We start from the raw sequence: 25220 nt of genomic DNA, 5'->3' as shown, positions 1-25220 counted from the left end.
AGGCCATAAACCAGTACTGCAGAGATGGCCCGTCTGGGGTGATGAGGTGGTAAATGTCCTTGTCAAAATTGTAGGTGTGTTGCAGGGAGGGTGGTGCTCGTGGTGGTGTTATTCCCGCCTGCTGCATGGGAGCTGCTCAGGGACTGCCTTCAGCTGCAGGGGCTTCTGCTGTGGTTCTGGAGTAGTCCTCAAATAGTAGTGCCTGCAGAAAACCTAAACAGCTCTTAAAATGCTGAATGATTTAAAAAAAAAAAAAAAAAAGGCAGTCCAGAAATCCCTGTGTTGCTTTTAAAACAAAAGGAAAGAGCAATCAGGATGACAGGTGCATTGACAAAGTTCAAGGAAGAACAATACAAACAAAAATAAAGAATGTGTGTAATGTCAATTTCAGGTTTTCGCTTTAGTTACAGCTTCAAGACTTCACTTAGTCAGAAGGTAGATTTGATTTTGGGTGGCTTGTCTTTGAATGAGGCGTTGTGCGCTCTCCTGCAGCTGGGAGGTGGTGGCTGATTCCTGTAGCAGCTTGGCATTTATCAGCTCTTACAGAGCACCAGAGGCACTTAAACAACTGCACATACTTCATGGGGCCAAGCTACTTGCTATTTAAATCTGTTTGCAATTTAGAAGCCGTAATTATTTTTTCATGCTATGAAATCACGTATAGCTGGAAGAGTTGGGAGGCGGTGGAGTGAGGATTGCAGCTGAAGGCTGGCTCAGCGCAGCCTGTGATTTATGGGGGCAAGTTCATCTTTTTCAGCAATTAGCAGGATATTGGGAAAGTAATCTTCATTCCTTTCCCTTATAAAAAGCACACCGTCCTGTATGGAAAGGGCTGAAGAGCATATTGACTTACTGAGGGCTGAAATTCCTCCAGGCTGCTCATCGCACCCCCTTTCCGTAGAGGCTTATTAACCTGTTCTGCAGGGAGAGGCAGGAACTGCATCTCCTTGTGATGGAAATGCCTCCTTGGCGGCAGAGCAAGGGCATCCCAGAAAGCGCTGCTCCTGAGGACTTGTTTTCCCATGTTCCTGGTGGCCTTTCTTACCTGCAGGACCTTTCAGATGCTGCTGCACTTGTTTTTCAGCTCCACAGTCCTGTACGTGCTCCTTGCCTGTCTCCCATACTTTATTTTGGGAAGGGCATGCCGCTTGATTGACAAAATCCCCTGAATTTCAGTCCCTTTGGGTTTATTACTGAATTCTGAACGGGGATCAGGCAGGCCTGCGCTGCTTTAGCAGGAATGATTGCAATGAGCGAGGCCCCAGCTTTGGCATTTGCTATTTCGGGCCGGGAGGAAGGCGCAGGCTCCTCTCCACCTGCTCTCCCCGGGCACAGCTCTGCTCCCGCCAAAGCCTTGGCGGGGTCCAGGGGCTGCCTTCAGGCGAGCGTGTGGACGATGCCGTGGAAAGCTTCGCTCGAGCAGGGGGAATGTGAGAAAGCAGCAAGTGGCTTGCTGATCCTGGAGGAGGGGTGGATCAGTGGCGGTGGACTCGGAGCCGTTCAGAGGCCGACTGCAAACCTTGTGCCGTTTGCTCCGTCTGGAGTGTTTACGCTTTCACCCCATGCTCCTTTTTGGTCCCTTGGTCTCCTAACCTAACACAAGTTCTTCTGTTTCATAGTAAGGCTTTTTCTCTTGCTCTCACCTTCATATTTGTGTGGATAGCTGGCATTTGCCACTCTGGTTTGGAATATGGTATTTGTGAGAATTGCTATTCTCAAAAAAAAAAAAAAAAAAAAAAAATTGATTTTAAAATGATTGTTTTGGCAAGAGGGCTATTCCTCACCCTTTGATTTACTGAAATCTGAGGAAGATGGAGGTGAAAGAGGCAAGGCAAGCCATGGCCTAAAACCCAGTGCAGAGTAAATGACGTGGGCTTTACTCCTTTAAAAAAAAAATTGTTTGTGTTCAGACAGTAAGTGGAGAAAACAAGCAGGGTTGGATTTCAGCTCAGATAGATTTTTTTTGGACTTAATCCCTAGCTCTCGCTCACAACAGCTTTGACTCCAGTGTGGTAAGTTGGGCTGACCGGAGGAGGGTTGAGCAATGTCTTACTGGTAAGCAGGAAGGAGGACGTCCTGCGGAGCCGTGTAACGTGGTGTGGCAGGGGAGCATCCCAACATGTGAGAAAGCTAAACATGACTTGGTTTTTCTCAGTGTGTTTTTAATGCTTTCTTAAGGCCAGCTCATTCCTAGACCACTTATTTGTGCTTGTTTCTTGAAAACTAAGCTTGTCTGTGTTTAGCCAGAGGACTCTGCTGGCTTCTTTGCTAAAACACTGCTATACAGCATTCCCCCCAAAAATACAAAGGTGCAAACACCTCTCCCTCTCCCACCACGGGGGACTTACGCTCAACATCTGTTGACTGTAGTCCAGTAGTTAGACTGCAGTGAAATCTAGAGCAAAATATTTAAGTGAACTCTCATCCAGTCGTTGAAGCACTAGTTATCTCCAGTTTCAGATGCCACACATTCAGATTCAGTGTCTGAAATACACAGTGTGACTGTTTTGTGCGTGTTATTTATAAAAACAAATGAAAATGGGTTCCCTGTCAATGTGTGTCCATTGTATGCAACAAAATAAAGATGTGCTTGGAAACACTATAAAATTCAAACAAATCAATGTTAATTTCAAAACATACCTGGGACATTGAGTTCTTCGGTATGAAAATTGATATCGGTAAAACCAGACAACTGCGGTGAATGCCGTGCCTTCCTTATTACACTCATTATTGAAGTAAATATTGCTATAAAGTCGCAGTCAATGGAGTAAAAGATATTATTCCAAATTATAACTTCATTAATAATGCACCATCTGTTTAGTATATCAGTGATGGATCTCCTGAATTCCCGTTTCCTTTCCAGAAGGAATCATAACTGGGATCCCCGGCAGCAAGCGCGCCCGACGAGACGGTAGCCGAAACTGCTCCACTGCAGTAAGAAGGTGAGCAAGAAGAACTCTACCCTTGTGAAACTTGCAGTTATCGTTTCATCATGAATTTACCTTCCATTGATGGTTAAGTTTTATCTGCTACAGCGGGAAAATGCCACAGCAGATAATACCGCTGTGGTGTTTGCCCAACTACGTTAGCTATTCCGAGGTGCTCTTCTGATTTGACTCTTCGTGCTCCTGCCGGTCCGAGACAAAGGCTGGTGATTACTCGCTGCCCGCATGGAGCGACGTTCTGCTCGTTATGTAACAGTAATCCACCTCCTTAATTAGGGAAGAAGATCTGTAGATTCCGAAGGAGACATGTCCCTCTTAGTCAGAAGGCGTGAGGGGTGTGTGGGAGCCTTTGTTCTTGTTGGGAGCCAAGGGAAGCAGCAGGCTTTAACTGCTGTAGCTGGATGATGAAGTTCAGTTTCCTTTTTTATCTAGCCTTTGCTGGAACGTATGTGTGTGTTAACCAGTAGCACACGAACAGGAGATACTGCAAATGATGGCCTTTTAATTCTGTATAATAGCTTTTTTGCTCTGTGCTGGAATATTAGATGCTGCAAATGTCCTGTCTTCTCCCTGCCCTCTAAGCAGAATGGTCAAGGTAGAGGCAGGAGATTCAACAGGTGATTTGAGGTGCATGCCTCACTTGTCCTGTGCTGTTTTCTCTCATCTTTGGCTTCACATTGGTCCCACTGAAGCTGTTGCTTTCTGGAAGTATGCGACAAGGCAAAACCATAATGATTTTTGTCCATGCTGCTGAGGACAGCTCTTGCAAATTACCTTGTATTCCATTAAAATTATTAAATCGTCAGTTCCGATCTTCCCTATACAAACAATCAACACTAAAACATTGTCTGGTAGCACTGACTAATAAATCCTGTAATTAGTAATCTCCAGTTAATGAAGCAGCGTGGTGATTAAAGCCTCATGACTTTTCCATGGAAGAAATAAGCTAAATATCAGTTGTGCTGTTTTAAATTGCCCTAGAACTTTGTGTGATCTCAGAGCACAGAATAAATCAGTAGCATTGTTCTGAAAGTTTTAGACCGGTTTGTCTGTTTTTTGATACTTTCCCTGTGTGCCCCCAAATGCAATATTTAAATTTGATTTAAACTGAAATGATGCCTGTAGCTGTAGTTCACCTTCTAGTAAGCCTCACTGACCTCACTGCGTAAAGGAGATGGGCCGCATCGGACAAGTAAACTTTAGTGTGCTTGAAGGAAATGACGGTGAGATTAAGCATGGCGTTCGGTCTGCTCTGACTTCCTAGAAACAGCATTTCACCAGCGTATTTCCACTGCTTCCTTTTCCAAAATAGTTTCTGCAGTTTTTCACACAACCTTGTCTTCACGTATCTTTTTCTTCCGAGGTCTCGAATCTTGTCTGCCGTACGGATGGCAGGTCTGTGGCACCACGCATGACGTGATGCAGTTGGGTCTAACTACATCCCATTTGTCCATCGTTGCCCTGCTGGGCACCAGATGCTGACTTTTAAGTGCAGCTGCTTATACGGAATACTTAGAAATCTTTTCAGTAGGCTTTAAAGAAATGATATCTATTGCTGCTTGGAGCACTCGGTAGCTGAAAATTTCACAGGGGGATACGGACTGCGGTACGCGAGTGTTGGTGTCGCCTTTCTCTGGTCCATCTTCGTAGTGTAATACTTGGCATGAGTGCTTTCCGTGGAGCCTCAAAAGTCCCTTCGTGTATCAGCAGTCCTTTTGTGAAATCCTATATTTCCTGTCCCATGTGTGAAATACCAGCAAGGTAAAGGAACTTAAGCTTGGTGAGATGACAAACCCATAGCTGAGAATAGAGTATCTTGCTCACATACTTCTGTCGTCCTAGAGATGGATTATCTTTAGATCAAGGGTGCTGTATTTCAAAGAAAAGAAGGAGCGTTGCTTGCTTCTATTAGTGTACCCGCTGGAATTGAAGGGGCAGGAGGCTGAGCGCGTGTTTCAAACCTCCCTGTTTTCGGGAGGCGTTCGACATCCCCGCTGGGGCTTTGGGGAGAAGCGGGTCAGGCTGGTGCTGCTTTGGGGCAGGAGGGAAAGCTGGACAGATGACAAACGGTTGCTGTTCTGCTGCAGTTGCTCGGAGGAGTTGAGATTTAGGTGACTCCAAAGCCGGTGGTTCTGTGTTTCCACACAGAAAGCAAGGCTTTTGGAGGTGGAAACGGTGGCTAAACGCACACCTTTGTGCCTTTTGGGTATCTTATCTTCTAAAATGCAGATCAGTGGGAGAAACTGTGTTTAGAGTAACTGCCTGCAGTGAGCCGGTCTGAACTGCAGAGGTCTCTGTTAAGCCACCTAAGCCTTTGGAGTATTTTAAATGTGAAAGCTGTTGTTATGCTGTAGCCTTTTAATATTAAATAATGTGTATACATTTTAACAAAATAGACTGTCACGCTACCATTGCTTTAATTGCAGCTGCAGCTAACAGCGCGGTCCAGCCAGCACAGTGGAGCGAGGCACTACAGGGGACGCTACTCCTTGCAGGTCTCCCTGGAGCGCTTGGAAGAGTCAGCTTAGGCTTTGCAAGGAGGAGGACAGCTTTTCTTGCCGCTCTTAGCACTGACCCTAGCTCCGCAGAGCAGTCCCGATCTAGAGATGCCTACAAAAAGCGAGGTTTCGGCCGCCTCGCCGTCCCAGCGGTGGGTGTCGGCAGATGGCAGCACCCTGCCCTGCGCCAGGTGTTATTTCTGGCCGGGAGATTCCTCGGTCCCCTGGATTCAACACCACAGTCTAGACTTACTGACAGACAGGATTCTTCTCCCGTTAGGTAAGCAAGATGTAGACGCCCATTATGCAAATTCCCAGCCATAGTGTCCCTCTGTAACATTTTTCAAATTGTCTAAATAAGGTGCTGTTTCATACAAAAATTTGTAGCAAGATTTTTGGGTAGCTTTCAGCTGCCTTGCCCTCTAGGCGTGATTTTTTTTCCTTGAAGATAGCTAATCAGTGCAGACTGAGTGCTTTTTGCCCTTAGCAGCTGTCCAGAAGTGGAACAGTAGGAAGAGGCAGGCTGCATAAAGAGCTAATGTTGTTCAAATAAGAAACTTAACGGCCAGTAGCTCTTGTCCCAGTCACTGCAGGGCTGTTCGTACAGGCATCTACGTGGATTCTATTAAATATAACATCATTACACGGACTTAACAGGCTTTTTTTTGCTTTCTGAGCACTGTAAGTGTACATCCCAGGGAAGAGAAGGGTTAGGGGGTGCAGCGACCCGGCACCTTTCCCCATCAGGCTGTCAAATCTGGACAGAGGTGTTGCCCTGTTCAGTGGCTTGCGTGACTCATGCCCTTCGTGTCCTAGGCTGAAGGAGGTGGGAACTGATGATGACTGATTGTCCAAAGTGGCTGGAAACATCTTTGGCATTTTTACTTTCTTTTTTTTACGGAGAAATTAAACGAGCCTTTCAGGCCTGATGACTACTGACTTATTCTTGCAGCTGTAGACCAGAGAGGCTCTTGTCATGTACTTGTTATATGAGCACTAATTTCTGAGCACTTAGTATTTCTTCAAATGTTTTATAATGAGGTTCTGTAACTAGTATCTGTCCTTCTGCCCCCAGTCTGAAGTTGTTTTAAACCCTTCAAGCCTCAGAGCACACAGTTTGACACAAATAGCTGGGAAGAGATGACTGGAGGCTTAATAAGATGCTCGTTGGGTCAGTAGCTGGCAGCCAACCAACAAGGCAGACTTTCAAATTGCTGTTAGTACTGCATGGTGATCACATCTCTTCTCAAGAAAACATTGGAAAGCTTCCTAATCTTGAATTCACTGCGCAGGCACGTGATTTTCTGGGAATTAGCTTGAATGCACTGCAGAATGGTTCATAAATACCTACATGGCCTAATATTAGATAATGGAAAAACAAGTACAGCGGGCGTTTTGTCAGTTTTCTTCATGGTGGCCCTTCAGCCAGCCCTGGTGGCCTCTCTATTTATACCAGCAGCTGCCAGCTTTGATGATGCTTCTATTCCTTACCTATCTAAGAAAGGAAAAAAGTCTGTATTTTTTAAATTGCGACATTACTCCTGTTTTACTGAGTATTATTTGTTTTGGGGCATAGTTAATTCTTCAAAGAATTTTTTTAGCTATTTTCAGGGGAAATGATAACACACTATACCCTGTGGTGTCTGCAAAGCTGTGGTGTTTGGATGTTCAAGCTGATGTTGACAGCCAGGAGTAAAGACTTTGTCCTTTGCTGCCCTCGTGGTGCTGGGTGGGACTCTCCCTTCCCGTCATGTGGGCTGCGATCCCATCCCTTCCTGCATGGGAAGGCTGTCCTTCAGCCTCCTCCCGCACGAAGCCCTGAAATGTGCTTCTGCACGTTAACGGCTTATTGCAGCACCCAATTACTGTCGATGACTCGCGATACGATCTTTCATCGGCAGCTTCCCAATACATCTGTGCTCTTGGTAACTTGCATGAGTTAGTCTGCCTGCTTCCAGCAGTATTATATAAACCATCTCCAGCTCGCCTTCTCATTTTGAAAGTGTATTTTAACATTTCGGCTTCAAGATCTGAGATAATGAAAGGGGGTGAGCGTTGCTGAGTCAGTTCTTACTGGCTCTGGTTTTTGTCCTTCCTGCCCTCCCACACGCTCCACCTGCGCACCGAGCTAACCTTCAGCAGTGACAGCCCCCATGGGCTTTCCTCCGAGCAGCTAGCAGTAAACAGAGCCCGGTTTCCTATTCTCCTGCTCCTTGGCCTGAGATAATCTAGGTTTTTTGGAAGAGCCGCGGCTGAGGAGCGTTGGAGATTTGGGAAGGAAAAAGGGGGTCCCTGAAGTTTGGGCAGGCTGCTCCTGCCAAACTGGCAAACAGCCAGGATAATTAAATCAGCCTTTCCTTTGAAACACCTAAACTCTGGGTAAACGTGAATGTAACCCTATGGTCGTTTCCAGCTGCAGAGCTGAGCTTTCGTTGTTTGACAGTATTGTGTGGAGGTGCTCGGTGTTGTGGTCGCTGGCTTAGGAGCTGACCGAGTTAGTCACACATGACTGGGCAACCCTGACATTTGTTTTGGTGTGTGAGATGCTGACAGATGTGCAAGACGTTACCCATCGCTGTTTAATGAGATGGTATGGTGGCATCTATGGTGCGGGTCGTATAAATATCGGATTTGGTTTTGTTTTTTAGAAAACGGTGATGCTCTAGCACCGCTCACGGTATCACACGCAATCAGTGAGCCTCAGAGCTGGCCTGTGCCGAACCAGGTTTGTCTGGCTTGTAATAAATTCTTTGAAGTTTAGAGCTGCCTAAGCACTTTTCTATCGATGTGCAAAAATGCTTACTATGATTTTTAAACTAAGCCTTTTCTTTTCTGGTGAGATAGGAAGCCCTGGTTGTGGGCTAACTGGAAGAACAGTTGAGTCCTGTGTGAACTTGTAGACAAGATGGGGAAACGATCCGTCCTGCTGTGAAATTCGGTCTGTTTGAAATGCAAATCGCTGAGAGGGTGCAGGGGCTTTAGGTGAATAATCCAACTGTCAATTGTTTCTATAATTGATTTCTAACTTTCTAGTGTGAAAGCCTTCAATCTCTTATCTGAATCTCGTTGAATTTGTGCTTTCAAGTTGCGGAACAGAATTGCATAGGCATATTGTCATTGAACAGGTTTGCTTGTTCTTTATCTAGTTTTTCTAAGTATAGATATATGTAAAAATGCCTAAACAGCAGTAACTTTACATATTTCCAGCTGGTTTCCCATCCCAGCACAGGGTGCACATACAGCTGCTCTCTTGCTGCCGTCTGGACGGGCTTGCATTCCTCAGCCCTGAGGCCAGCATTCCTCTGGTCCTCTGCACCAGCTCATTTGTTTAGTATTGGTTTAAATTTTGAATCCCAGAACTGTCTCCAGATCACTTAAGCTACCAGACATCTTTATTAGTTGTACATACAGCCCCTGCCCTCTGGCATTTTAAATCTTGTTCGTACGTATTACAATAAAATGGATATTGGCAACTTTCAGTTGCTTGTTGCTGTAGATCACTGGAATTAATCTGGAATTCCCAAATGCCATTTGATTGAGTAAAGGCAGTTGCAGTTTGCTTATTAGGCACTCAGCTATTTCAGTTAAAAATCTGAAAGGAAAGTTGCTTTTTACAAGTCTTGATGGCAACTTGGGCTGGAGAAATCTCCTCTGTTTTGGGTTTCTCCTTCTCCACTCTGTGTACACAGGAGCTCATACATGAGCTGTTCTTTCCTTAGAATTCAGCTTTTCTGCCAGTCCAGCCCAGAGAGACTCAGGGTGTTATTGTTACATGATGCCAGCTGTACAAGGCGGTGGGGAAAATGTGTGTGCAAAAGTGTCTAGTAAGAGCGAAATTAGCCATGCGTTTGGGTGCCATGCTTCTACACCTGAAGTGCATCTCTGCTTTCTACCTATTGCTTTCCTCAGCTTGATTTATTATTGGTAACTGTTTGATGGAAATGGATGATCCACATCCCCCAGGTCAGACCAGCCTTTGTCGGGGGGGGGGGACACGGACCCCACAACAACCCCAAAACACAGACAATACACCCTATTCCTCAACGTCTTTGATGTAGTCCTGAACTTGGTGCCTCCAGCCTGGGCTGGAGTTGAACTAAGACAGCAGTGTTGGAATTCTTAATCTTTTTAAAAATTAGACATAAGTCGGTTTTTATTAATCTGGACTTTCTGCGTAGCCATGAGGCCATGGCCGGGACTGTGCCAGGTGCGGTAAATCATTGATCTGGAAGAAACTGGCACCCCCAGTACAAACAAATTAAGAACTTGAACTTTCCTTGGAAGCCTCCCATTTGAATATTACCGTAGCCTGATGATGAAATGTAATCGATTCTCAGCATTTGGAAGCATACCAGCAGGTCTCTGACGGTTAATAGCCAAAGGTTGGACAAAGGCTGATTTAACCGTATTACATCATCTGTACTAGGAGCTTCTTAAACCTGAAGCTCCTGGGACTTGTCTTGTCTTTGCTTCTTCTGGTCTTGACTTCAGTAGCTCTGAACTGAAGGGATGCTTTATTTCCACAGCAGATCTCAAATCTGTTTTGGTGTTTCTGCAGATAGCCCCTAGCCTGGGGACAGCTTTGGTTCTATACAGAATACCTGCTAAGAATAACTTTGTAGAGCATCTGCAACGGAATACAAAAAAACCTCAGTAACATGAGGATAAGGCAGCATCGTCCAAGAAATTTCCTTATAAAGTATTGCTACGGCTGCAAAGCCGTGCCAACAGGAGTGGCCCGCACTGCCAGTAATTTCTCTCCTTTTCCTTTCCCTGTTGCAGCAAAGACCGCGCTTCTGCCAAAGTCACACCCGCTGCACCGTGACCGATGCAAAGCACGGAGCTTGCCGAAGATCCGCAATATACGGATTTTTCGTGCCTGACTTTGAAACTGGAGATGAGGAGAGGGTAGTTCTGCACAACAGTTGTGAAGGGCTCATACTGCCAATTTTAATCCTATTGCAGCCAGCCCCTGAAACAAAAGGAAATGATTCCTTAGCGTGCTGAACAACACTTGCTGCCCCTTCTCATTGGTTTCGGGGAGGGGGGGCGGAAGCATGAGTCACGTAAACTGCTTTTACAAGTCTTTGCCTCCCAAACCAGTCCTGCTCTTCTTAATTTTTCTTTCACTCTTCAAGGAAAGCGGCTAAAAACAAATTAACTGCTGGTTTTTGTGGGACAGCAGCTAAACATCCAAGCTCTTCTTCAAGCTCTATAAGAAACCTTTTTTCTGAACTATTGCACTTGAACTAGTCGGCACAAAATGTTTGCTAGGATGAAAGCCTTCGTCCTAGCATGCTCTTAATGCTGCTGTGATGGAGCTGGTGGGGCTAGCTTTGGAGACACAAGTTTTGGGAAGCTCAGATCTGTCAAGAATGACGAAAGCTTGTTATGCTTTGGTGCAAGGAATAACGGGAAGTATTTTGGGGCTGTCCCCAAGAAGCCTGGTTCCTTTTTAAAAACAAAGCAGATTAGCTCAGAAGGCAGAAATTCAGTTTTTGGGCTTGTACCCTCCAGGGTTCGATTGTCTGCAGCTGAAGGAGCTGCCCCTGCCCTTGGTTGGAGGGGAGATGGCTCTGATGCAGGGCTGGGGGCTTTTATGTCATGGCTGCGTGTTGGAGCAGCTGTAGAGTGAAAGTTGATCCTCTTTTGTAGTAAAACCTTGTGTTCAGCAAAAATGGTTACTCAGTCTGCAAACACATTATGCGGGCTTTTGAGATAAGCTGTAATTCAAACCTTTAGGTTGTTTTGAGCAGGTTTTTTTGTTAGTTAGCTCCCTACTAATGATGAATGTAACTTACAAAATATTTGGTGGGTTTTTTTAATGGTGTGAAATTATCTCAGTACTTTTTGCAGTGTCATCTGAGATCTTGCAACAGGTGATCCATAGAGGAATAATAGTTAACTTCTGGGTTGTGCAAAGGATTTCTTTTGGTTAGCTGCTGGTCGTTGTGCAAGCACATTTACAGCTTTATCAGCATTGACAAGAATCCTGTCTCCTCTGTGACAAATGCTGTTTTCTGTCTGTGTCTAAGTGCTTTGTTAAAATTTACAGTGGCCTCGCAGGAGAAGGTCGGTGGTTTTCCCAAGGTCATGCAGGGAAGCTGTGGCGGAGCTGGTGTAGGAACCCGGGCTGCAGTCTCCAGGTCTGTGGTTTTGCCTCGGGGCTCTCCTTCCTCATTGCTCACTGTGGAGCTCTGAAACAGAGGGTGAGAGTGACTTACTCAGAGGACCCACATATTTTTTAACTATAGTGTGTGCCTCTGCAGAACTAGACATGACTAACTGTACTCTGAGGCAGGCATTAAAGCAACCTTGGCTCAGAAAGTGTGCTGGGGAACGCTGTAATCTTGGAAGAAGGCTGGACAAAATAAGGCTGCCCTGCTACCTTCCTGGCGTTGCTGCTCTCAGTCAAGCTGACAGGTGAATTTGTGCCCTGTCTCTACTGCTCGTATTTTAAAAAAAAAAACAACCCAAAACCCACTTCCAAACTCAACAGCCTCTGCTCAAAGTTGGATTGTATTTGAAACAGGACAGGACTTACAGTTCTCCACTTCTAATTTGAGCTCAGCGAGATGCTCAAAGCATTTTCTTAGACGCTCATCCAGCACCACTTAATGACACCTCATTCTTCAGAAGGTCCCTCTCATGTCCCTGACTGACAGCTGAGTTACCACATTTTTCCCCACAGTCTGTAATTTGTCGATGATGACCATTCTTTAATGTCCCTTCTCTTCACCTCTTCTACACACGAACTTACAAACCACCTTTCCTTCCCTCCTGTGTGCTCGAAATGCTTTTCTAAGAATGTAATTTCTGCAGCATGTGCAAAAGTCCTCTGCATTTTCAATCAGACGCAATCAGCAACGCGCAGATAGTCAAGGGAAAACTTGAGATTGTGGCAGTCTGTGTATGGCTTTTTTAGTATAATTGAGATAGTCCCAGTTTAATATATCAGAAAAAGATCTGGGGCAACGTCCCGATTCTCTCTCTCCAGTGGCCTTGTTCAGGTTTCAGTCTCCTAAGAGGTACCTTAAGATGCTGTGATTTTGTAACCCGTTTTTTCCAGTTTTCTCCTTTCCTTGTACCTCTTGTCACCTTCAGTGTTAAGTTTGTATCAGACTAAAATTTGGTGATATGAACGCACCTTCTGTCAATTCTCCATGAACTGCAGCCTGATTGTGAATTTTTCTGTATATACAGAGGAGAAGAGACTACGAGACTCTAATATTAAACACCTTTGCCACAAAAATTCAGAGTAAGGGTTTGCTTAGTTGGGTGTTTAGGTTCAGCAGAATAGATTTGCTCTATAGACCAGTACCAAACTACTATTTGGTATCTTCTCTCACAATCACGACTCACCCCTAAAACATTCTTTTGCAGTAAAGTTATCTTCACTGTAGGTCTCCTCTGAATGCATTCCCAGCTTCTCTGCTCCTGGCTGCCCTCCAGCCATGTCACGCTGCATCGCCTTACAGAGACGAGCCTGTTTGTGTACCTGTCTCCTTCGCTGCTCTGGGGTCATCTTGACGTGATACCATCCCTCCACTTGCATAGAAAGTTCGTGCCTAGGGAGCTGGGGGCCTTTATAGGGCCATGAATTTTTGGGCACCCTGAAGTGATGCGTTGAAGCCCTTCGAGTGGGACGGTCACAGACCTCTGGGAGACCAGAGGGATGGAGAGGGTGTACCCTGGGAGCACCGAGTGCATTATGTCCATTAATAGCACCCGCTTTTCTCATTTTCTCAAAGCTGGCGTGTCAATCCAAGGATACCTTGCTATTTGGCTGGATCGTGGAAAAAGGAGAGGGGAGAACTGATGCAGGGGTTCAGGTTCAGTGTCCAAGACAACAGTAGGGGCTGTCTACCCTCATCTCCCATGGTTAGCTTGAACGAGTGCAGCGCTGTGAGAGTGCGATCAACACCAAAAATCTGCTCTATTACGGCTTGAAGTGATGTGGAATACTTGAGATGGATATGACTGAGATGCTGCAATTGCAGCGGAGGAGTAGCTGCATGCATCGCATGGGGATGCACGCAGTGTACTTATTTTTGCTGGTGGAATCTCTCGTCTTCCCGTCGCTCTCAAAACTGATGCTTCCTTTGGTCTGTCTGTCTTGGTATGGATGTTGCTATTCGTTCTTCAAATGAGTTGACACCTCTTTGTTTTCACTAGCTTTGGGGAAGTGACCTCTGCTTTCCCACAGCCAGGTGCTGGATTTCACAGCTGTCTCCACCAGAACAGGTTTCTAGCCGGTTGCCATTTGAGCATCGCATCTGGGAAATGCATTACTGGGTAAGAATGGCTTGAAATAGGGTTCACAGGCCCAACAAGTTCAGTTTAAGGAGCCCAGTTGGCTTTGGAGAGCTTGGACCTTGGGCAAAAAGGGTAGTCATGGTCCCTCAGGGACCCTGAAAGGCAGGAGGACAGTAGATGAGCTGAGAGCTTGAGAAAGGTTGGAGTAAACTGCCATAGCTGGAGAATGGGAACGGCTGCTCTGTTGTTTTTGTGCCAAAACAACGCTGGGAGTCTCCCCAAGAGAAATAAAATGGCTTGGGTCCAGTATTTACTATTGGATGGGGAAGAGCAGTGATGTGCTTGCAGGCCGTTCACACGGCTGGGGCTGTGTGAATCATCTTGCGCAGTTACCCAGCTCGGTAGGTCATCTGTCTGCCTCGCTTGGCTCTCCTCGACATCTCCTCTCCTGCCATTCCCACGATGGGAGGGGAGGGGGAGAAGATGCGGTGAACTCAGTGAGTTTCCTGTGGTTGTGTGACTCAATTAGTACTCAGCTGTGTTACTAATGCTTCTCACGTGTCACTAGCTGATCTGGCCTGAGCACTCTGAAACCTGCTGGTGGGTAGTGCCTGGTTAGCACGCGGTGGCAGCCATCCCTGCTACGGCTGTGCCACCTGGAGCCTCTGGTAACGCTGTGCTTCAAGGACCAAATCCTGCTCGTCTTTAGGATGCCCGTGAATACACCATAACAGTTTGTACGAAAACTGTTCCAGAAAGCAATTCCCTTGGCTGTCAGGTTTTCTTAAAGCTGAATTTGTCCTGTTTGAGCCTCAGCCCACTGCTCCTGGTTTTGATGGAGCCCGGTGGTAATAGTGGGTTTCCTTCCAGGTATGCAGTGTCCCTCCACCCTAGTCTAACCACCCTGATTCTTTCAGCAGCTTTTGCCTGGAGGCTGTGCCCGCATCCTCTTCCAGAAGTCAAAAGTATGAAACTTGCACTTCAGAAAACACAGCTGCATTTCTGCCATTTGATTTCTCTCTTGTAATATCCAACTGCTTTATTTTTCCTCCCTCTAACAAATAGCAGAACTAATAAGGGTTGTAGGTGATGTGCAGCTAATGGTCTCTGTTAATCCTCACCTCTTTCTTCCTATTGCTAGCAGGGCTTGCTCCGGTCTCAGATGTTCAGGGGCTGTAATAATTTGGCTCCTTCACACCGCTGCTCCTTCTTAATATTAGGCTGAAATTAATAGAGGTATAGATGCCATTGTTCTGAGCATGCTTTGCCTTAATACTTCACCTGGCAATTAAAATAATCAGAGAGAGTAGCAAAGCATAAGGCTGAGTTAGAATAACAATATTCCTTAATGTTTTCAGCTATTTCTGTGCCTAGTGTAGAATTTTAGTGATGAATATATTAGTTTATGCCTGCAGCGTGCCATCTCCTCTGGCTGAAATCCCGAGTGAAACTCCTATCACTGAGCATCTCTGGCTTACAGAGACTTCACAGAAAAGCCTACTCAATTTCTTTACAGTCGTTAGCTTACAAACGTATGTCACAAAGTTCTCTTTGTGGAAGGATTATCAGCCTCCAGACACTGGCATCTTGCTCCTGTGTTCGGCAGCAATTTCCTCTGTTCCCCAGCGTAACCTCGATGCCTTTGCTCTGCCTGTTGTCCTGCCAGTGACACCACCGCTGTTTTCTGCGCTGGCGGCTTTTTTTGCATTCTGCAGGGCTGGCAGGTCGGCGTGGTAGGGAAGCCCTGGGCATCTGAAGACACGCAAGTCTGTTCCCAGCAGTGGTTACTCTGGGAAGCGCAAGCATGAACGGATTAATGGCAAACAGAAATGCTATTTACGTGGTTCCAAGCAGAGCAAAAAAAATACTCAGAACTGCAACCGTTGCTGAAGCTCGGTTCAGTGCCAGGGCTGTCTGTATTGGCGGCTGGCTCCGCTCGACTTCGCACCAGCGGCTAAATCAACAGGCAGTTCAGTTTGATGGAGTTCCAGAAAGGGCCTGAGAAATAGCTTTTTACTGTGGTTGTGTATTGCTCTTACTGCCCTGACGTGGAGCCCTAAGCTCACGCTGTCCGGATCTGGGGTCCAAATAGGTACACAGCACAGGCCAAGAGCTCTAATCCCGCTCAAACTCTGTGAAGGGGAATGTGAGTGAGCAGCTTAATCCAACAAATTGATACTTGAGGTTTGCCTTCAAAAGTTTTTCATATTCAGGCTGTTTATGTGGATGATTTCAGGTGGAAAGCTTATGAGTTAGTTGCATCTTAGGCGGCTTTTTCCTCTTCTGGAGCTGATAAAAGTATGTTCTTATGTATGAAGAACTCTCAAAGTAGCTTTTCAGAAACCAGTACTGATCCAGCTTATGTGCTCTCTTAAAATTGTCATGATGTCTGCAGGTCGTTTCACAAGAAACAGGAATATAATGATTTAAAGAGCCCGTGCAAACTGGTCTGTGTTGTGTTTAGTCTGCAAGCTGCTACTTCTGCAAGTTGTATTTTGGGTTTGCAGGCTTTGTCCTGTGCCTCGTTGCATGCTTTAGGATCGGTTGAAATGAGACACGCTACAATATTCTGCTGCTGTCCGTGGGAACGAGGGGCGCGGGAACAGCTTTGCTGCGCTCCCGCGAGCTGTCCTGCTCACACAAATCTTCTCCCTGTCAGTACAGCAAGGCAAGCGAGCGCTCGAGCACCGTGTGTGAGCTGGCTGATCCCGAGGCAGGACCCACAGGGTGCATTCGGATCAGCCCGTCGGGCTATTTACCTTCCCAGAGGAGAGAAGCAGTTGGAAAGTAGTTTAATACCGGGCTTGTTGGGATAGGTGGGAGGTGGCAAGCAACATCTCAGTTGTTTGTTTCTCGTAATGAGTTTCCCACATTGTTATCAAGGCCATAAATTAGATGGGGAGCTCCGTTTTCCATGGTCAAGAAATACTTGGTATTTTAAAGAGGCTTATTTTGTTGCCAGAATATACAGAAGCATTTGTGTGTGGCTGTAAGTTCAGCAGGCCTGGGGCCCTTCATCTTTGCAAAAGAAGTTGTTGGGTTTAATGTGCTATTAAGATAAATCTATAATTACCTTGCCATCGAGAGCCCACTTCGAACATTTTTGCAGGATCGTAGCTCTGCATGCTTTTGCAAGTGTCTGATTTAAAGACTTGTTCTCTAACTGCGAATTTGTTGTGGGTTGTTTTTGCGTTCCTAAAGAGGTGACAGCTGGTGGTGGGATCCACAAACATCCAGCAAAACTCGAATTCTCAAGACTTGAAGCTGTTGTGCAAGAAAGGGTGTCCTATATAAGCAGGCACAGAAGCGATACCAAACTTCAGGTGAAGGAAAGTAACCAAAAGGCTCCCGTGTGTTTGACCTAATCTGGAACCAAGGGTCCAGCTAGCCAAACAAGCCCAAAGCAGCTGATACTTTTATCATAAATATTAATTATTTGGAAAGGAAAATTAGAGAACTGTGGGGGGTTACTTCTGGTGGTATGATGCTGTACAACCTGCTGTATGACGCAAGCGTGCTACGTTCCTGGCTTTGCCTCTTAAAATGTGACGAAAACTTAACTCCAGTGCTTTTAATTAAGAGTTGTTTGCGTTCATCAATACAGGGTGAAAATAGCCAGAGGGTAGACGCGAGCTATCCTCCACAGAGGAAGTGAGTCCAACAGATTACATTTTGTCCCTACAAGACAAAGTTGCAGCACAGTGAAGACTAACCACATGGCTGTGCTGACGGTGAGCTTATTCTGCTCAAGTTCATGGACATGTTTAGTGTATCTCATCTTACCAGGGCTGTAATAGACCTGGAGAGATGACAAACGTGTTCTCGGTGCAGACCTGCGATGTGCTAATCTTCGATGTTTGAGGAAGCTGTCGCTACGCTGGCCTCTTGCCAAATTCACTTGCCTTTGGGAAAAAAAACTTTTATTTTTTTGCTGTACCTGCTGCTGTTGAATCTGCCTCATGGCTGACGCTGATTCCCAGGTAGTGCTGTATTTCCCCGAATAAAAGCCGTAGAACCTTAGTCCAGTGATCTGGCGACGATAGCAGCACACCCTGATGACCACGGGAGCTTCTGTTTATCCGGGTGACCACGGGGCCGTTTGTCAGGCAGTAGCTGTTCAGTGGCAGTGTTAGGCTGGGCCCGGAGGAAGTAACAGACTGCATTTCTCTTGCTGATAGAATGAGCCAAAGTCCAAGTGGCATGCTTAGTCTCTTACAAATGCACCTTCTTCTGTATGTTTAAGGCTTAAATCACGTAAAGACTAGTTTATGTCTATTTTATTCATTGTTCCCTTTCCAGTATACCTAAATCTTAAAAATAATAACAATTAATCATGTTATGTCTAAAAGATAAGCTTTTAATACCTTTTACCAGGACAGTGCTTGTGTTTCAGCAGTTGTTACGGAGGTTCACGTGGAGGCTGCGCAGAACCCAAGGTTGCTGTCTGGGTACAGGACGTCTGGAGGCAGCACAGATGCTTCTGCTGGTTACCTGGATGTGCCTGACATTCCCCTTTTGAACAGACTAGATAGATTCTGTTTTCTTTATACGGCAGCACCGTGTGCCTGACGTGCCTAGCGATGCTGGCACCTGGCTGCTTGCTGTGTCCACCTCCACTGACCTGGAGCTGCAGAAGATTTAGAAAGCGCAAGTTGATTTCAAGTCCTTTGCACTGTTGAATTAGTATCAGTAGGATAAATACTTTGTTCAGATACTGACGGAGAGAGATTGTATGTCAAACTTGTGAGATTTGCTGGCAAGTTTTTGTTAATTAGAAAAGTGCTCCTTTAGAATTGATCTTTCCTCTTTTCTCCTGCCCCTTTCCTGCTCGGGCAGCAGATCTCATCCGCAGGCAGCCTGCTGCCTGCACTCCCCTGTCGTGACGCTGTGCTAGAGGCAGCGCGAACCCCGATCTCAGATTCGGTCAATGCAGCTGCAACACCCGACGTTAGCAGTAGCAGCTCCCGTTGCTTGCAGTCAGAGGCCGAGGAGATGCTGTAGTGGAGCAGACGGGGAAGGAAGGTGGGAGCTAGGAGTGCAGGTGGGTAAAGGAAGACCTGCAATTCGCTGCTTTTCTGTGGTGGTGGTGTTGCCTCTAGTGTCTTCCAGCAGTTTCTCAGTTATCTTGGCCTTTTCGGCACTCTCAGACCTCCAGCACAGGTTAATATTCCAGATGAGTGTTGTCCAGCTGTTGGCGCACAGCGAGTGCTGTACAACTGGTTCCCTGTGTTGGAAGGAACAGATGAGATACAGTGGTGATAAGGGAAAAGCCTCAAATCATTTTAAGTCCTGGAGCTTTAGAAGTCATAAAACCAGTAGCTACGGCCCAGCTGGACTGCCCGGTTTCTTGCACATTTTCCTTCCTCTCCTGCTGGCTGCTATCCAGGATGAGCAGCTCTGCACAATGGATCTTTAGGCTGATGCAGCCTGAGCACCACAGAGCCTGTACGTATAGAGGGCTAACCGTTTTTGTTGGAAACTCCTCCATTCCTTCATTTAAGTTCATGGCTTCAAAACGCACTACATGCAAATTAATCTGAATCTGGAAGATTCAGAAGCTCCTCTTGTGAGCAGAGGAGCTCTTGATCCTTAATCTGTGGCATTTGTATACGTGGTGCTGTTCTAATTGTAGGATTCTGCAGAACCAGTTTGTGAGTGTTACGAAGAACAATTTGGCACAAGCAGAACAGGCTGATGCAGAAGGAGCAGCTTGTTGCACAGAGCCCGGCGCTGTGTGCTGACGGAGGAGGACTTCTGTTCTGCCTCTGGTCAGGACAGTCTGCATTGCAGCTGGCTCTGTGCTCTATCGAAAATAGACAAGTTGTACACTTCAAACTGGGTCACTGTGTTTTTTCTGGATTTTTTTTTTTTGGTAGATAATAGGATAGTTCTCTAGATGTGCCTGAAAGGAGCATTAAGAGCTGCCGAGAGCTGCGGTGAGACGGCGACAGTGCAGTCAGGGCCTGCCGAGGTTTATCAGCACTGAAGCTGATGGCTTTTTAATCATGCATAGTTTTATTTATTTAGTGGGATTATTTACATGCACTGAAGTGTTTCCTTTTATCTAGTTTAACTCTGTTATGGTAAACTGATTCCAAACCAGTGGTGAGAGCACCTACAGTCGGTGCTGTTTTACGTAAGCTGGTCGGATCCCTTTTCCAAAGCAAAGCTGCTGGTCTCTGGGGTCGAGCTTCCAGCTGGCCAGGGCTTGAGCTCTCTGCTGTGACTGGTCCATGTGAATATTAACTGCTTCGCTTTTGCTGCTCTGGAAAATTATACACAGCAAAAATCCAGCCTATGTAATATTGCTGTGCAGAAATAAGTTACGTATCTCCTTTTCCCTCTTTGTGGTATTTGTTGGGACAGAACTACAGTGAGCACCCCTGGGACAGGCGCTGGTTGTCCCATGCTGGAGGTGCACCTTGGTTGCTGCCCTTTTCTAAGGTGTGTGCTTCCGATCTTGCAGGAGTTGAGGAGTTAATCTGGACCATCCAAAGATTGATGTTTATACAAAGCGTAAAGCCAGTGACATTTACCAGGCACTTACTGGCAGAGTTGATTGGGAGTCAGTGGATGGGGATTTATTTTTTTAGCTGTCTTTGTTCTGCAGGGTTGCTAATATTCCCAAATGGAGTGTGCTTTTATCGGCAGCATCTGTGGTGCACAGTCTGACTCATGTGCTCTTTGAGTGAGGATGACAAATGGAGAGTGGAGACAAACAACTCCCCAGGATCAGCGTGCACCGAGAGGGGGAAGGAGAGAACGGTCATCTCAGAAGGCATTTCTAATAAGGTCCTAATTACTGCCCTCATGTGGGGAAGTTTGGCCTTTTGCTTCTGAAGAAATCTAATTTTTACTTCTTTGGAAGCAGAGGAGGGAAAACAAGAATCTCTGACAAATGGATTGGAAAACTCTCTGCAGAGAGCTCAGTTCCCCTGAGCTCGAGGAGCGGCGTGCCCCCAATGCACCTCTAATGCCTTGGGTTTGATGCTCAAAACATCTTTGCATGCTTGCAGCGCCCGGGGGCGGTTTGTTGTTGAAGACGTCCTGCACGTGCTTTTCTGACTCATAGCACTGAATTTTAATATACCCCATTACAGCAGTGGCCTGTCATCCTGGTGCAGCTGTCCAGCAAAGGTACCGCATGTCCCCTGGCAGCAAACTACACCCCTGGCACCAGGACAGGTGGAAACAGCCAGTGTTGACTGTTAAAGGAGCTCAGTCACACTCTTTCCTTTGGCTAATAATAGTTAGGAAATGTTTACCACACCATGCGCCGGATTTTAACCTCATTTATTTATCAGGTGAAATTTCAGTGATGCACTTGTCCCGTACAGGGCTCGCATAGTTAACAGTGAAATGCAAGTTAGCTCCGATAATCAAGTCAGACCTCAAAAGCTGTGTGTTTCCAGCTGTGGCCAGCTAAGGGTGGAAGGGCAGGGGAAAACAAAACAAAGCCCTTTCCCAGGGCCACCTTCTGAGCAAGTGCCTCGGTTGTCACAGCCTCCGCTTTCCTTGTGCCACCGACGGGTGGGAACGCAGGTGGGATTTGCTCGTCGCTCTTGAGATCGTTTTTGAAGAGGGTTGGGGGGCAGGTAGAGGAGTTTCCACACAAACTCATATTCTGATGTGAAGCTGGGGGTATCTGTGTGGGTGGGGAGGTAGATGAGGCTGTCCTCCCAAATGCCTTTCTGGGAAAGTGAAATCCTAATTCTGGCATTTGTTGAAAGGGGATTGCCTACAGTCATCCTTTTTACAAATAGATGGTGTGAAATTAAGCTGCCTAGTTTCACTTTGATGTTTCTTTTAATTTTCACTAGAACATATCCGTTTTCTCTTAATTTCCCCTATGAAAAGTACTTTTTTATTATTCTTTAAAAGAGACCACTAACTGAAATTGAAATACTGTCCTCAAGAAATGGTACAACTTTGATCACTAAACTTAAAAGCTAGGAAGGAGATGGGATTAGTGCTATGACTTCTGTAGATAAATATTTGTGAGCATTTGTGACTTGAACAGAAATTAAAGGGGCAATAAACATCTGTCCTTTGATCAGCTCTCCAGCTCATTAACCTGTTGAATGCAGTGTCTGGCCGAAGGATTCAAGGCCAGAAGGGGTTCAAGGCATATGAAACAATCACAAATCTCTTCCCCTTTCTGTGGACAGTGGTTTTTTCCTGTGGTATTTTAATTGTAAACACAGCAGGACACTTTTGGAACATGTTAAATTACTCAAGATTTCCTCTAGTCTTAACCCATCCGTAACTTCAGTCGGCCTAGTGGTCTGAGATGCCTTGAACTGTAACTCGTTTTGGGTTCATGCACGAGGTACTTGCTCAAGTGCAGCAGTGCTTTTGAATCCAGATCGTCTGGTGTACCTGGAAAGTCGGGCAGAAGATGGAGATAGCTGCTGAGCTGCAACCCAGCTCCTGTGCAGAGCAGATGGGAGCTGAACGTGAACCACTGGTGTCTTCCAAACATCCAATGAGTTCGCTGGCTTCTCTGCAAAAGATGAGTCACTCTCCCAGCAGCCTGGGTGCCACGTATAAATTAATACAGCATGTAGTTGCCTTTTCCCATGCAAAGCTACATCAGAGGTTTAATTTAAGTTCTGCTTTCATGGTAGCCCTTCACTTACTACTGCTCCCAAGCTTTTATAGCCAACCCTCACTGGAGAAGACTACCAGCAACGTGTCCGAGGGCTTACCCGAATGCGCTAGGGTATTGCGGGACAAACAGATGGAGAGTGACCGCTTTTCTGCGGCTCTCCCTGTTTGTGCTTGAGTGCTGGGTCCCGAATTCCTAAGAGCCCCCGCTCCATCTGCTGACGGCTGGAAGCATGAGCGGAGGTGAAGGCTGTCGCACTGGAGCGCTGCAGCATCGCACCCTGCAGCCCGCTCGCTCCTCTGCCCGTGCCCCAGGCTGCTCTTCCAGGAGTTTGGGATAGATCTGCAGAACTTCAGTAGAAAATTAGTTTATCTTGCTTTGGCGCAGAAGTTGTAGCTTAATTGCCCTGCTGTTTATCTTGCTTGAAGCAGAGGCCTGAGAAGTAGGACTTGTTTACAATAAACTTGCAAATAGCTTTGGACAGCTACTGTACCTCAGATTAAAACCCTTAGAAAGTAATATCTGCTACAGAGATATTGCAGCAGTGGGTTAAAGCAATTAAAGCAGCCTCTCTGCACTCCTCCAGCACTTCCCAGATATCTTAAGGAACTGTAATTTTTGCATTCTGTACACGCAGAACTGGCTCTGCCACAATCTGATGATGCTTCTTTCCTGGCACTAAAAGACATTTGTTAATTTGGAGGGGAACCTGTTAGAAGGAGAGTGCATTGCATGGCCTTTTATTGCCTTAACGCTGCGAACGTACGGCCACAGCAAAACTGCAAGAGACAGTTGTATCTTTGCGGGCCTTCCCCTGGGTGGTGGGGATGGCTCAGCAGGATGCTCCGCTGGCTTTTATGGACCGCAGTCATCAGCGGCGAGCCAAAGCCCCAGCGGGAAGCTGTGCGACACGCCGAGCTTGGCCTTGCTTCTGCGGCTCCAGTGGCGAAGTGGAGCTTTTTGTAATTATCTCAGACACTCTATCTGGACCTCCAGGCTATATGGGAGCCAAGAGGCTCCCACGGTGCTTTAGCCGTTCGTTGCTTTTAACTTTGGGGTGATGTTGCCTTCAGATACATTTCTTCAGTTTCTGTAAGTCTCCTGACTTGGGTTTATTTACTCCAGGAGAATATTAGCTAAAAGCTGGCTGGCTTTGCCACGTCATGTATTGCAGTTTCTCTACTCAATTCTGAACCAAATGTCACTGTACTTGTCCATCGCTCGTGGATTTGAGCAGGCATTTTGTCTTCTCGTTGCTGCTGTAAAATTGCCAACAATTTTAGGTTGGCAGCCAAACCTTAATGTGATACTGGTGGGAGTGAGGTGGTGGTATGCTGTTCTTCGGTGATGTTCTTTGAGGACCAAAGTATTTGACGTTGGAAGTGTGCAACGTTGGTTCAAAGTGGCTTTTAAGATGATGTTTCCCTTGATGCACTGACTTTGAGGAGCAATTAGGGCTGGTGTTGATGAAGTGGGTGACTGGGGGGCAAGAGGAGGCTTCCAGGAGTCCTGCAAAGCCGGGAACCTGCTGTCCCGTCCTAAGTGTTAGCGACTGGTTGGCAAGTTATCTAATATTAACAAGAATCATTCAAAAATACTGTAAGACTTGTAGTGGATTTCTTGTTCCGGTGTGCCTGTTCTTAGTGCTGTCAGCTCCTTTAAAATGTTAGTTAATGGAGCGCAGATCTTCTGCTTCTCAATTTCTCTTGCCTCAAACAACCTCTGGAAAACTTATTAAACGGAGTCATTTGAAGAGGCTCCTAACATGGTAGCAAATGCTGCAAAGGGAAGGCTCTGTCTTACTCTTACCATCTGTCTCGCCGCACACTCCAGATGATGCAATGTGCCGTATGCCGTATCAAAATAAACCCTTTATTTTTAACAAACTGCATTTAAGACACATTAGCAGAATATTCAGCCCAATCCCTAAATTTGGGACTGACCTTACTTAATTCCTCAAGGCACGCTACCACACTGCATCCTTCAGCACTGGAGCTGGCACTAATGAGCTGCAGACTCCTACTCTGACATTTCAGAAAATGAGACTCTGTTCCACCGTAGTGCTCAGAGCTGGGCTGACTTAAGCTGATTCACTGGGTATAAGCAGTGTTTATCTTCAAAGGACATGTGCGCGCGCGTGTGTGCTCACAAGGCTCGGCCGTAATCTGTAGGACAAATGGAGTTGAGCTGAGTCTGCCAGGTCTAGGCGTGAGAGACCAAAGCTTTGGAGATTAAACTGGTGCTGGTGGAGGAGCTGGAGGTGCCGTGGCCAGCAGCAGGCACCTTGAGCGCGGCTCAGCTTCTCTGTCCCCTGCAAGTTGTGGTCAGGTCACTATAGTATCAGCTGTTTTTTCATTAATGGTTTGTTTTATTTTGTTCGCCTCCAGTGTGGGTGGCAGCATGAGATGTGTCATGGTTCTCCGAGTGGTTTAATGAGTGTTCTCTGCTTTCCTCTCCCTCTCCCAGCACTCCCTGTTGTCCTGCAGTTACTGCCTTTGTTCTCCTGTGCCCAGGCTGGTCATACTACAGCTGGGCTGGTTCGTATGTACTTCTAACTGCAGAGGCATGCGTAATTAGTCCCTTTTTTAAAACCTGTAAATGAACGCAGAGTGTTCTGAGCGCAAGCTGAGGATTGTTTGCAAGCAGCAGATCTGCTGCTGTCATTCACGTAAAATTGTCAGGTCTAAGCCATGGCTGGTAAAAACACCGGCTTTGGGCATGCAAGCTAGCGATAATTGTGGTTTTTACTTTGTGTTATTTTAAAAGCTTTGCTGAATAGAGAGTGCTTGAGCCATACATGTGCTGCCTTTAACTCCTGGTGATCTTCAGGACAAGTAACTTCTCTTGTCTCCAGCCTGCTCCAAACTGTCTCTCTCCCCCCCCCCCCCTCCCTCTTTTGACTCACTCAGAAGC

At 46.3% G+C, this 25220-nt stretch overlaps 1 protein-coding gene across 3 annotated transcripts in view; it reads left to right on the top strand.

Annotated features, from left to right (window-relative positions):
- The window catches only part of GNG7 (G protein subunit gamma 7), an 80569-nt gene that overhangs the window by 22098 nt on the left and 33251 nt on the right, over positions 1-25220 (top strand). For 2 of the 3 annotated variants that reach the window (XM_076359253.1, XM_076359255.1), the window contains one exon: positions 2864-2942. The exons of the other annotated variant lie outside the window; for it this stretch is intronic. The gene's annotated coding sequence lies outside the window, so the exon portion shown is untranslated. The remainder of the gene's footprint in view (positions 1-2863; positions 2943-25220) is intronic. 3 annotated transcript variants of the gene reach the window in all.

Source organism: Aptenodytes patagonicus, chromosome 25, assembly GCF_965638725.1.
Source record: "Aptenodytes patagonicus chromosome 25, bAptPat1.pri.cur, whole genome shotgun sequence".
Classification (NCBI taxonomy): Eukaryota; Metazoa; Chordata; class Aves; order Sphenisciformes; family Spheniscidae; genus Aptenodytes; species Aptenodytes patagonicus.
The sequence above is the reverse complement of the archived record's forward strand: the minus strand, read 5'-3'. Positions and strand labels throughout refer to the sequence as shown.